Below are 14,799 nucleotides of genomic sequence, written 5' to 3' on the forward strand. Positions count from 1 at the left end.
ATTCATTCAACTGTAGATCATCTAAACTCCAGCCACAATACATTTTATTGCCATGTGTCAGCTCACTGACAGCTTCATAAATCCTGCTCAATAAACATTAAGGGTTTGCTTTCATTGTCTAGCAAATAGAGAAGCCTTGGGAAAGTTTTCCAGGATACTGCTATGTAGTTTTGCATTCATACAACAATCAGAATACTTCTCACCTAAAGCTAGAAGTAGTTTATAAGTGTACACAGTTTAAATATTTGAAAGGAATTATTTGGAAAAACAAACTTCTAGCAGTATATAAAAGCTGCTCCTTAAGAAAGAAAGCTAATGTTATTATTTTCCCTAAAATATGAGTTTGAGGTCTGGGTCATAATTCAATATACATGTTGTAACAGACAAGAGAGAAAAAAAAACAAATACATATTAGCATATTTGATTTGAATCTTAACTATTTGTGATTAAATTTTACCTCAGGATGTTAAAACTGTTTCCCTGAGAATTGCTATTTTTACCTTGAAAGGCTTGAGTGCATTTTGTTAATTAATATACTAAAATTGAATGTGAATAAATTTTCTGTTCACAAATACCTCAAAATCAAATATAATGCAGTCTCCTATACTAATTCCTTCCAAAATGAGAAATAAATCTAGACATTAGCTTCAGCTGTGAGGCAGCTGAACAAATACTGGCTCTCTCATAGATTTATAGATGTTAATTTCTTGGATGACATAGTCTGTATGTAGGGCAACACTTATTGAGGCCTTTTCTTTGTGTCTTCCTTCAGACCTTGGTTTGTGTTCTATACAATGTTTCTGTGCTTTTATTCACCAGAACATAACTCTCTCTGTGAGTCCATGCAGAATAATTTGTCTTACTTTCCCATTTGAATTTCAGGAAAAACCTATAAATTACAAAACTGAATTGGGGTAGGGAAGTATAGTCTTCTGATCCCACGATGTTTTCTCATCAACTATACTGTGCCCTTTCTGGTCCTATTTTCAAAACAATGTGGCTCTCTCCCAAGTTGCTGATTCTCCTGCTTTTATAAAGGACATTCACCAGTTGATCACTTGGCAGAAACTTACTGTGAGAAGTGAGTTGTAGGTGGGGGACATGAATGTGTCTGCATGGCTTCATGCTCAGAAATGATTCTCCTTTCCATTTGTGTACCACCCAGGACTGTGAGAGTTAGAAGGAAAGAGTTTTGAGGCGTGAAAGGGAGAATTTTAATGCTAGGTCCGATGGTATTTCCCTTTTCTGAGTCTCCTTGAAGAAGTGATTGAAGCCACAGTCTTACATTTCTAAAATGATAATGTAAAGATGCAGTTAGCACATTTAAATCCAGATCATTAATCTAATGGACTCTCACGGACATTTCTAGAAAAAAACTAGCAAGCTCCCCTTCCAGTTAGTAACTCTCATTAACATATGTAAGTTAAGGAAGTATACATAGGGTATGTTTTCACAGTTCGGAAATGCCAGTTAAACTTCTCGCTTAAGGAAAAAATTGGAAAGCCACATACAAATGAATGAAACTAGACTACTGTTTGTCCCCGTATACAAAAACAAAAAACAAAAACAAAAAAAAAAAAACTGAATATGGACCAAAGACATAAGTATAACACCAGAAACAATAAATTACATAGAAGAAAACAAAACATATGTAGCAAACTATGGACCTAGGTCTTAGAGAGGATTTTGTGAATTTGGCCCTAAAGGCAAGGGAAGTAAAAGCAAAAATAAACAAATAGTGCTGCATCAAACTAAAAAGCCTCTACACAGAAAACAGAACAAACAAAACCAACCAAACAAACAAAAATGCTAGCAAAACAAAAAGCCAACCAATTGGGAGAAGATATTTGCAAACAACAGCTCTGAGAAGGGGTTAATATCAAAAATATACAAAAACTTATACAACTCAGAAACAAACAATCCAATTAAAAAATGGACAGATGACCTAAACAGACACTTCTCTCCAGAAGGCATACAAATGGTCAATAAATATGAAAAGATGTTCGGTTTCACTAGCTATTAGGGAAATGCAAATAACAAAAACAATGAGATAGCACCTTTCACCTGCTACAATGGCCATTCTATTACCAATAAGACAAGTAATATCAAGTGCTGAAAAGTTGTGGAAGGAAAGGAACCCCTTTCACTGCTGGTGGGAATGTAAACTGGTACAGCCACTGTAGAATATGGTATGGAGATTCCTCAAAAAATTGAGAACTGAGTTATCATATGACCCACCAAACCCTCTTCTGAGTATCTACCCTAAATTTTTGAAAATATTTATTTGCAGCATTATTCACAGTGGCCAAGACATGAAAATGACAAAAGTGTCCCTCAATAGGTAATTGGGTAAAGAAGACATGATACGTATTGAGGCCTGTCCAGAAAGTATCCATCCATGTACTATGAAAAATAGACATTCATTGAAGATGATATAAGATCCAAGAAACATTGGACAATGACATATCAGTCCCCTTCAAAGTAGACACCTTGAGACCTCACACAACTCTCCCAGTGTCTCTTCCACTCATCAAAACACTCTGAAAAATCCTTTTATGGAATAGCCATCAGCTGCCCTGTCGTATTTTCCTAATCTCACCCATTGTCTGAAATATCTTCCTTTTCTATGGTGATTTTTAGTTTTGGGAAAAGCCAGAAGTTCTAGGGCACTAAATCTGGACTGTAGGGTGGCTGAGTCACTTGGATGATTCGATGTTTTGGTAAAAAGCTCTGCACAAGACATGATACTCTAGTAGGTGCATTGTTGTGATGAAGCCATTGCCCATAGCTACAGCCTTCTGAATTATCTGAATAATTTCTGCAGAGGACTGTTCAAACAATGCAACATTTGATGCAGATTCATTTCTCTGCTCACTCAGTCATTTTGAATGCAACAGCCACACAGTGCATACACTTACCCAATGGCATCTACCACACCCACTGACTAGTACTGTAAAATTGTCATTATTCATGCATGCACATTCCAGTCCACTCTCCTTGGCTGACAGTTTACATCAATGTTGTGAAAACTGTTCTCATTATATTAACCATGACTGGACTTTTTCTAGACATACCTCATATGCAATGGAATACTACTCAGCTATAAGAAGATGAAATACTGCCATTTGTAACAACAGGATGGATCTTGAGAATATCATGCTTAAATAAGTCATACCGAAAAGGTTAAGAACCACATGATTTCACTCATATGTGGGATATATAACTGAAAGCAACAAATGAAAAAACAAGAAAAATAAATGAACAGGAACTTACAGACACAGACAACAGTATGGTGGTTACCAGAGGGAAGGGAGTAGGTGGTAGTAAAGGGTAAAGGGGATCAAATATATGGTGACAAAAGATTTAACTTTTGGTGGTATGCACACAATAAAATATACAGATTATGTATTATATAATTGTACACTTGAAACATATATAATTTTATTAACTAGTGTCACCCAATTAATTTAATGAAAAAATAAAGTTGTATTTAAGGTTTGATAGGAGTATCTTAACAACAATATGTGTAAGAAGAAAGACCTCTATTAGTTAAGGTTTTTTGATGCAAGTAAACAAAACTGGTTAATATAAACAAAAAAGAAAGTCAATAGAGGACAATGGATACATTCAGGATAAGAGAGGGCAGGGAAACTTTGTTAACAGTGAAACTGTCTCTAAGGAAGAAATATCAGGCTGATAAAGTAAAATTTAGTTGCAGTATTTATGTTGAAGAGAAACTTAAGATAGATTAAACAGAAGAGATTTGCTTCACAGAAAACAATAAAATTTCACAAAATCTCTTCTTTGGAAAATACAGTTTCAATGAACTCTGAAGATCTAAAGACTGAATAGGTTAAAATGAAAGAATATCAGTAACATTTGTGGTTCTTTGTAAAGACTGCTATTTAGAACACTAGTCAAGCTAGACAACATAAATTTGAAAATAACAATATATTAAAAATTCTGATGAAAACAAAAATTTTAAATAAAGAAAATATGAAGTTATCAAGAAAGAATTAGGTGATTAAAATAATTCACAAGGCATTAATAAAATACACAAAGCAAAATTTAGAAAGAAAATCCCAAAAAACAAAACAACTATTTCATAAATGATATGACTAGCAAACATGAAACAAACTTGGCAATTATTTGTAATAAATGTGTTGCACAAAATGGTAATTCTTAAATACACAAAATCTTAACACGTGGTATAAAAATAAACAATTTAATCACCCACACCAAGACCTATTATAATTAAAATGTAAAAATTAAAGGCAAGTAGCAAATATCAAAAGCAGCAAGAGAACACAACATGTATAAGGAAATTCCCATAAGTCTATAAGCAAAATTTTCAGCAGAAACTTTGCAGGCCAGAAACCAGTGACATGATATATTCAAAGTATTAAAAGAAGAAAACTTCCAATCAGCAATACTCTTCTCAGCAAAGCTATCATTCAGAATTAAAAGAATGATAGTTTTCCCAGACAGAGGAAAGCTAAAGGAGTCCATCACCACTAAACTGACTTTACAAGAAAGGTTAAAGGGGGTTCTTTAACGTGAAAATAAATGGTACTAATTAGTAACAAGAAAACATATGAAGGAATAAATTCCACAGGAAGGGTGAATATATAGCAATGGTAGTGTATTGATTACTTATAAACCTAGTCTGAAGGTTACAAGACAAAAGTGGTAAGAATAGCTAGGATTACAATAATTAGTTAAGGGAATACACAAAAGTATATAAATGTAATATTATCAACCACTTAAAATATGGGGTGGGGGGGAGGAGAATAGAAAATTTAGGTTTAAAATAGGATCCAATTTAAGCTGTTACCAACTTAAAATACACTGTTAAAGATACATGTTGTTATATATCTATTTATAGATGTGTGTTATATCATGGTAACTACAAAGGAAAAATCTATAATAAATACAGAAAAGATAAACAAAATGGAATATAAGAGTATCAGTAAAGAAAATCCTTAAAGTACAAAGGAAGAGAGCAAGAGAAGGAGAATGAAGAGAAGACATACAAACCAGTCAGAAAACAAATAGTTAACAAAATGGCAATAGGTACATACTGATCAACACTATCCTGAAGTGTAAATAAAATAAATTATCTAATTAAAAGACATAGTGGCTAAATAAATTTAAAAGAAATTAAAAAAAGATCCATTATAATTTACTTATAAGAGACTCACTTCAATTGTAAGGACATACAAAGACTGAAATTCAAAGGATGGAAAACTATATTCTATCCAAATGGAAACCAAAAGAAAGCTGGATCAGCTATACTCATATTAGACAAATAGACTTCAAAACACAACTGTAATAAGAGACAAAGATAAGAGTTACATAGTGATAAAGGGGCAACCAAAAAAAGGATATAATATTTATAAATATTAGTGCACCTAAGATGGAACACTAAAATGCATAAAGCAAATATTAACAGACCTAAAGGAGAAATAAACAGAAACACAGTAATAGTGGGGAACTTGAATGCCTCATTACGTTAATGTGTAGAGCATCCTGACACAAAATCAATTAGGAAACATTGGCCTTAAACGACACATTAGAGGAGATTATCTATCATCTAACTATCTATCTATCATCTATCTATCTATACATATATCTAAACATTCCACGCAAAAGCAACAAAATACACACTCTCTTCTCAAGTGAAAGTTGAACATTCCCCAGGATAGATCATATGTTATTCAAAAAACAAGTCTTGAATTTAAGAGGACTGAAATTGTGTCAAGGAAAATTTTTTTGACCTCAAAAGTATAAACCTAGAAAGCAATTACAGAAAAAAAAAAAGATAAATACACAAACACGAGGAGATCAAACAACATTCTACCATGAGCCAATGGGTCAGAGAAGAAATAACAAATAAATTTAAAAAGATTGGGTTGGCTAAAAAGTCCATTTAGGTTTTTTTTTTTTTTTTTTTTTTTTGTAAAATAAAGAACACATTTTCATTTTCATCTGTAATTTTATTGATTTGGATAATTTGAATATGTTGACTATCTCCAGCAAGGTATAACATTGATTATTCTCAGTTAATGTCTTGATTTGATCTCTATCAACTTCAACTTGTCTACCTGACCCTGGAATATCATGTGGTAAGAAATCACCATGAAACTTCACAAACCACTTTTGACACATTGAATCAGTCACAGTACCTTTTCCATACACTGCACGTCTTTTTTTTTTTTTTTTTTTTTTTGCATTTCAGTTGAGTTTTTATCTTTCTTGAAATAATAAATCATAATATACTGAAGATGTTGCATATTTTCTTTTTTAATTATATTTTATTGATTATGATATTACAGTTCTACTGATATTTCCCCCTTTGCACCACTCTTTGGGCAATCCCTACATTATTGGTCATGTTCATGGGTCATGTATATAAGTTCTTTGGCTACTTCTTTTCCTTTACTGTACTTTACATCCCCATGGCTATTCTGTAACTACCAGTTTGTACTTCTTAATCCCTTCACATCTTCACCCATTCCCCTACACTGCCGTCCCATATGGCAACCATCAAAACACTCTCTGTAGGGGGTTTGGAGGCTTACTAAGGCTGGCTGTTGCTTGTTTGATAAATTTAGGAAGTTGTGAAGCATGAGCCAAGACCACTCATTCATATGGAAAAATCACTAGGTAGGCCTGTAAGTTGGGTGGAACTGAGCCTTAGAGGATCTCCAGGGCAGAGAAAACAGTGTTAGCCAGGTTGATAAACTCTGAGATATGGAACCCAAATACTGGCGCTATGAGGATCTGTGTGGGGAGGACTTTAGAAAAGGGACAATAGTTTTTGCTCACCTTTCTGGGAGAAAGCTGTCCCCAGCTCCTGCCTTGATGCCAGCCATGTCAGTTCCTCCCTGTATACTATTGGTGCCTTTCAAGCTGCTACCCTGGTGCTGGAGCTTAGAGGGAGTGAGTTGAGTAAATCTATGTATGGATTCTTTAAGGGGAACTGCTTGGGACTCCAGAAGTTTCTTCTACTGACTCAGTCCCTGCTGGTATTTGTAGTCAGAAGTGATGGGGACTTATCTTCCTGGTACTGAAACCCTGGGCTGAGAGGCCTTTGTAGGGCTGGGACTCCTCCCTCCCAAGAGGTCCCTCCTTAATTTTTATCCAGCACATGTGGATCTGCAACCAGCCAATTCTACTTCTTTGCCCCTCTTACCAGTCTTAATGAATGTGGTTTCTTTAATTCTGTAGTTCTCAGACTTCCATTCAACTCTTTTTCTGATGGTTTTGAGTTTTGGTTATTCTATATTTTAGTTGTAATTTTGATATGGCTGTTGTGTATTTTCTTCCATCTTTGATATTAAAATGGCTACAAAAATTCACCAGTATTGATGAGATTTTTTTTTAATGTATGCTGATATGACAACTGTCACAGTAAAATCTACCAAAATTGTTTCAAGTGAAGTTAAAGACAACTAAGCACTAGAGCCATCTATGGAAAAAAAGAAACAAAACATGTACTTTTTGGCCAACACAATACCTTGAGACAAATTAAAGTTTTAATATAGCGCCAAAATTTCAGGATGCAGAAGAAGTGCTTGGGTTTCCTGACTCCACAGTCCTCTGACCGTGGATGAAGAAATTGACCCAGAGACAAATTGCCTTGGGGAGGAAGGGAGAGTGCCTCTCAGAGGAGGACACTGCTGAATATTTTTTAGGTCTGAGTTTTTGTTAGGATATCTATGCGCAGAAATGCATGACTTGAGGAGGCAGCCCTCCTCCTAACTATCATTAGCATGGACAAAGGGAAATATGAATCAACATATAGTAATAAGTGGTTCAGACTTTCAGGGCCAGAGTACATCACAAAAGTTTAGACCACACTCCTGGAGTTAGACATTCTGTTGATACAGATTTGGAGTTACACAAAGCAGAGCAGGCAGAGCAGGCTTTACCAGTGCCGAAGAGCACATTGCTTTCTTATCTATTTTCCTAAGACTCTCTGGAGAGTGGGAATGGTAGTGTGGCAATTGGGGCTTGCTAACCAGCTGTCTTTAAGGCGTATGGGCCCATATGCTGTTCCCGGCTCAAAGCAGCGGTCAGGTTCCAATACCATTCAGACCAGTCTCCCACATCTCTCTTTTTTTTGTTAACAGAGTGGGGTATGATAATCCCACTCTGCTACTTGCTTTTCATGGATGTTATCATGAGCAAACAGTTTACATAGGCATCTTAGTACACAGAGTATAACAAAGATTCGGATATATCCTACAGTTCCTATTGCCAAAATTCTTAGGTTTAGTCTATTAAACCAGTTCTTAGGATTGAACCAATGCAAGTTATCCTGCAGGGTTTGAAAAACCTTTTGTTCAGTCGATTTTTTAACGTTCTGTAGTTGCTAATGGAGTTCGAGCTGCAACTGAACAACTTAACCTTTGAGATTGGTGGAGAAGTCCCCCTTAAGATGATGTTGAACCACCTCCCATGCATGTTGGCTGGAGTTCCGTTTCATGGGAGTGACACAGACAATATAGGGACCAGTCTACTGTTCAGCTAGCAGCTGTTCAAGGCCTTGAGTCTTCCTAGTCTTCAGTAAGACTTGATCCCCTGACCAGAGTGGATGTAGGGGCTTGTCAACCTGCAATGAGCAAACTTGAGCAAAATGGTTAATTCACATAAAAACCAACAAGCTGGTTTTTGAGTCTGTAAGACTGTGGAGACACCCAGTTGCAGGGCCTTGGCTGGAATGAGAGCATTTTTGATGTTGTTACAAACCCAGTACTTTCTGTGTATAAAGCAGAGACAAGGCCACTTCTGTAAAATACCAGGGGAACATTAAGGGGTTAAACAGTGGCAGCTATTCCCTGGGAGGGAGCTGGGAGTGTAGAGTGCCCCTCCCTTCCTGCTCTGAGGCTAGAAAAAGATTTTTAAAAAATCGATGATTACTCTATTCCTTTAGTGTGTTTAAAAGTGGGCTGTTTTATTATCCTGTGACCTTGACAACTTTCACAGATGCTACAGAAGTAGCTTGAGAGATAGCAAGCTTGGCATGGCTTGTTCCTGGGACTACAGTTCCTAGGTCTAAAATTTACAATATTTCAAAGAATTATATGCTTACTTTTTTCTTTTTATTTCTTTTCCACTTCTATTTCCCTTCTTGAGTTACCTACTCTAATGTCCTTCCTTCCCATGCCATGCATGAATATGGCATGTATCTCTTTCCTCTATTCTTTTCTTCTCTTCTTCTTCTCAATTGTTCATTTTAATTATTTTTTCTCCTTCCTTTCCCTTCATTTTCTTAATTCCTTCTTTTTACCTTCTTTTAAAAAATTTATTATTAATATTTTAATTTACATGCACTATTTCTGACTTACATACTTAGATGCTTTGTAATATATGTAATTTTGCAATATAACATTCTAAAATAATTATTAAAATTATAAATAATTAAAACTTTGTAGACTTGGGGATTCTTGTAAAATTTTTTAATTGACAACAGTTTTCAAGTATTTCAAAATGTATTAAGCCTGGTTGGTCTAGAATTTTCTTTTTCGTAAGGAGAATATAATAAATCCTTGAGATATCTCAAGGGCCCTTTGAAATACCTCAAGGCTATAAGGAAGTCTTTACATTTTTAATTTTGAAAATTTTGTCAACTAAGGAAAATATATTATGAAATGATATTTGACTATTTAAAGTGATAAAGGTATATAACATTAATATAGGCTGACAAAAATTCAGCTCTTAATATTGGAAGACATGAATTTTTGAATATTAGTTGAGTATTTGAATAATATGCCACAATATATAATTATTTTACTAAATAGAACTTTAGTTTTTAGACAATTATAGGAAAAACTTTTTTATAGCCTTTTCGTTAAGGTTTGGGTCAGGCAGGAATAGGCAGACCTGTGTTAGTTGGTGGGGGTGGTAGTATGTAGCTTTAAGACCCCCAGAATGTCTTGTCTTTTTTTCCTAAGATCTTCTGGAGAGTGGGAACGGTAGTGTGGCATTTGGAGCATCTAACCAGCTGTCTTTAAGGCTTATAGGCCTATATGCTGTTCCTGGCTCAAAGCAGCGGTCACAGTTTCCAATACCATACAGACTGGTCTTCCACACAAAAGTACAGTATTCCATCTATTATCACAGGTATTATGTTCCAGACAACCCCCCCGCAAAGTAGGAATCTTACATTTATTCTACGGTCTTAAACCGATGTAACTTTAACAACATACGTATACAGTACCACAAAATCCCACTATATAGTGAAAAATACACAATAAATAATTAAATATAATATTTAAAAAAATCCCATGATACAGTGAGGCCATGATAAGTGAACCACAATATAGCGAGGGGCTACTGTAGTTCAAAGAGGGAAATCCATACCAATAAATGCCTACCTTAAGAAATAAGAAAAGTCCTAAATACACAATCTAATATTAGACCTCAGGGAACTAGAAAAGAAACAAAGCCCAATGTTAGTAGAAGGAAGGAAATAACAACGATTAGAGTAGACATAAATGAAGTAGAGACTAAGCATAAAATAGAGAGAAGATCAGTGAATATAAGAGCTATTTTTTTAAAAAGGCAAACAAAATTGACAAACTTTTAGCTAGACTCATCAAGGGAAAAAAAGAAAAAGAAAAAGCATTTAATAAAATCAGAAATAAAAAAGATAACAAAAAATAGAAAAGATCATAAGAGAATACTATGAGCAATTATATGCTAACATATTAGACAAGTTACAAAATACAGATAAATTCCTAGAAGCACACAACCTACCAAGACTTAACCCTCATGAAATAGAAAATCTGAATAGAAGGATTACTAGATAAGCTATTGAATTAGTAATTAAAAACCTTCCCCAGAACAAAAGTCCAGAACCAGACTACTTCATATTGAATTCTACCAAAAACTCAAAATTTTCTAAAACTCTTTAGAAAAATAGAAAAGGAGAGAACTTTTCTGAATTTATTTATGAAACCGGTATACCCTGGTACTAAGCCAGATAAGTACACCACAAGAAAAAAGTTATGTCAATATCTCTGATGAACTTGTTAAATAGTATTTTCAAAAAGTTAAGAGATAAGTTTTGGCAAGTGTGTGGAGGAAAGGGAACCCTTATGTATTATTGGTAGAAATATAAATTGATATAGCCACTATAGTAAACAATATGAAAAAAAATTTAAAAAGATAGAACTGCTATATGATCCAGCAATTCCACTTCCTGGTTTCATATGAAGGACATGAAAACACTTAACTCAAAAAGGTCTGCACCCTTATGTTCATAGCAGCACTATTTACAATTGCCAGGATGTGGAACCAACCTAAGTGTCTTTCCATGGATGAATTAATAAGAATCATGATATATGTATATAGTGGAATGTTATTCAACCATTAAAAAAAATGACATATTTCCATTTGCAACAACATGGATAACCTCAATGATGTTATGTTAACTTAAGTAAGTCAGACAGAGAAAAACACATACCATATGATCTCTCTCATATTTAGAATATAAAAAAAAATCCCCTCTCTATACACCCTCATCAGTACTTAGAATATATATTTTTAAATTTGCTGTTTAAAAAAACTAAAAAACAGTATCTTGTTTTATGGTTAAGAAAGTAAAAATTAAAAATTCAAGCAAGTGTATGAAGAGGGTAATCACAAGAAGAAAAAGACAAAAAACAACAGTACGTGAAAAAATATTACCCTTCATTAACAAACACATTGGGAACTGAAACAAACATGAATACATGTTTAGCTTATCAGATGGGAAAGAGGTAAATAATTGATTATAAGACATAAAAGTATATGATGTTACAAATTGAAGCACACAGTTTAGAAGCAATTTGAAGATACCTGTAAAAATAAAAAATGCACGTGTGATTTGACCAATTATTTCTGATCCTAAATATTTACCTTAGATACATTTGCAAAGTATATATAGTTTCAAATATGTTTATTGTTAATTTGATTGTAACAGAAAAACAGCAGAAATAAACTAAAAATCAAGCCATACAATAATTATAATGTGTCCATTCATGTGTTTGTACACATATCAGACATTTAGAAGTGTTATACAAGCATATGGTTATTTTTGAAAACTGAGTTTTGAACAAGAGCCTTTTTCTGTACTTCTGGAGATTTTTTTAAATTACTTTACAGCAGTACTCCATTATTTGCAGGGTATGCATTACGCTGGTTGCCAGAAACCAAGGATGTACCAAACTCCATATATATTATGTTTTTTCCCCTTATAGATAAATGCCTTCGATGATGTTTAATTTATAAATTAGGCAGAGTAGGAGATTAACAATAAAAATTAATAGTAAAATGGAACAATCCTAAAATAAAAATCATGTGAATGATATCACTATCTCTAAAAATATTTTATTGTACTGTATTCACCTTTTCACTTAAAGGAAGTATGTTACAGCTTCTCTTTGGCATATCTGAACTGCCAGTGTTACTACTTTTGCACTTGTAGACCATTATGAAGTAAAATAAGGTTGACATAAACACAAGCTCTGTGATACTGTGACAGTTGATCTGATTACTGAGATGGCTACTAAGTGATTAACAGGTGAGTAGAGTGTACAGTATGGATATGCTGGGCAAAGGATTGATTCATGTCCCAGGTGGGGTAAGGCATGATAGCATGACATTTCATCATGATACTAAGAACCATGCACAATTTAAAACTTATAAGCTGCTTATTTCTGAAATTTTCTCTTTAATATTTTCTGACTGCTGTTGATGTGGGTAACTGAAACCTTGGAAAGCAAAACTGCAGATAAGGTGGGACTAGAGTATTATAAAACGCAATGAGAAATAATGTTTCATATTCCCAATACAATTTTGAAGTATATAAAGCATATGTGCACTTTATATAAATATTTATCTTATAATATAAATATATCTTAATGTAATATAAATATATTCTATAAAATTTAAATATAATGTAACATAGCAAGGTAAAAACCTAAAGCAAAGATAAATGGCTGAAAGGCATACACACATTGAAAGGAAAATGTCAAGATTTTTTTTATAAGAGAAGATAAATAAAATCAGAATACAGCTTTCAAGCTTAGGAAAAAGAAATAAGGATGTAGTCATGATGATTTAAAAGCATTAAATTTTTATTTTTTATATTATGGTGTCAATAAATATTGTCCATAGACATTATATAGAGTTTAAACATCATCCCAAATAGAACTAGATATATTTGAAGGTAATTGCCTTTGGGGAATGGCTGTGGATTTGAGGAGGTGTGCATTATGAACCTATTTTTCTGAATCATTAGCTCTTGGGACTATATTACTTTGATATTATTTTTAATAAAAAATAAAGTAATTGCCACATGCCACTAAGAAGCCTGCCTGACTTTTTTCTTTCTAACATTCAGTTACTTCCTCTTCTATATCTATGTACTTCCCATATCTATCAGCATCCCGATAGTTGTCTTGGAATTATTTACTTGCATTTATTAATGCATAACGGGAGAATATAATATATATGCATAAATAGGTATGTAACTAGATATATAGATAGAGGATTACATACATGTATACAAAAATTATTTCCAGAAGAAGATAAAAAGAAACATCAGTTGCTTGTTGAAAGGCAATAGAAAACCATGTTATTTAACGAATCATTCATTTTAAAAATTTGCTCTGCCTTTAAATATACTTTTTTCAAATTAATTAAAAGAATGAATAAAATATGGCCCTATCTAGTAATTTGGTATCATATTACTCTAATATTTGTTAGCTTTCATTTGATATATCATTTTTAAACAACTATTACATAGATATTAATACTGCCAATTTTAAGCTTTTTTTTTTTCTGAAACCTTACAGTTTTATAAAGGAAGATAAAAATATTGTTTACAGTTTAGTTTGTTCTGCAATCATACAACATAACCTCAAGCATAAAGCATAATTAAGTGTGAGTACATTTAAAATCTGCAACTTAAGAATAAAACATCAGGGAAGTAGGTGTATGTATCATGGAAATGGGGAAATGTGGAAATTTTCCTTTACTTCAAGCTCTGAGTTACTTAGCAGAGAGAAAATCCATTAGCAAAGTATAAAGCATGATCCTCCCTTCTTAATTTGACAGATGAAGAAAGTGCTTATCAAAAATATGCAGACCTTCAATATTTCATTCCCTGTGCTTTCATATGCAGTACCTATTCTTCAATTAAACCAAATATCTTTCTAAATCTTATTTGAAACTTCATAGGATTTCAAAACATCAATCAGTAAAACACATTATTTACATTTGCTTCTAGCTCTTTAAGAGACCTGCAAAACAAAAGGAATTTCAAAAGTTGCTGTGAGCCAGGGAGGTGAGGATTTTTATAACAAAATTATGTAAAACACAAAATGACATTCAGTAATAAATAGTATTTCTGATTCATTATTGTTTGTAAGATATATTGTAACATTGCACACTTTCTACTATATTAATGTTTAAATCCTCATATTGTTTCACATTCCATATACCCAATATTAAGAGTACATATTGACAGTGATAAATTACAAACATAATGTCCTTAATTACTTATATTTCAAATGATCATAATTTGTGCCCTGTACACACTATAGACAATAGTCCATTTTTTTTTGTATTTGTGTAGACACTAATTTTCTCTGACCCATATGATGTTTTTATGATCTAATTTTTTATATTTGGAAATTTTTGATATATACAGGAAAGCATATAGATGTAGAAAGATTAAAATGTTATGTAAGAAAACACCCTGAACTTATAATTCAAAAAACAGAAAGAAAAAAATAATGTAGTACA

The sequence above is a fragment of the Furipterus horrens genome, unplaced genomic scaffold (assembly GCF_987537825.1).
Source record: "Furipterus horrens unplaced genomic scaffold, mFurHor1.1.pri manual_scaffold_6, whole genome shotgun sequence".
NCBI classification, from domain to species: Eukaryota; Metazoa; Chordata; class Mammalia; order Chiroptera; family Furipteridae; genus Furipterus; species Furipterus horrens.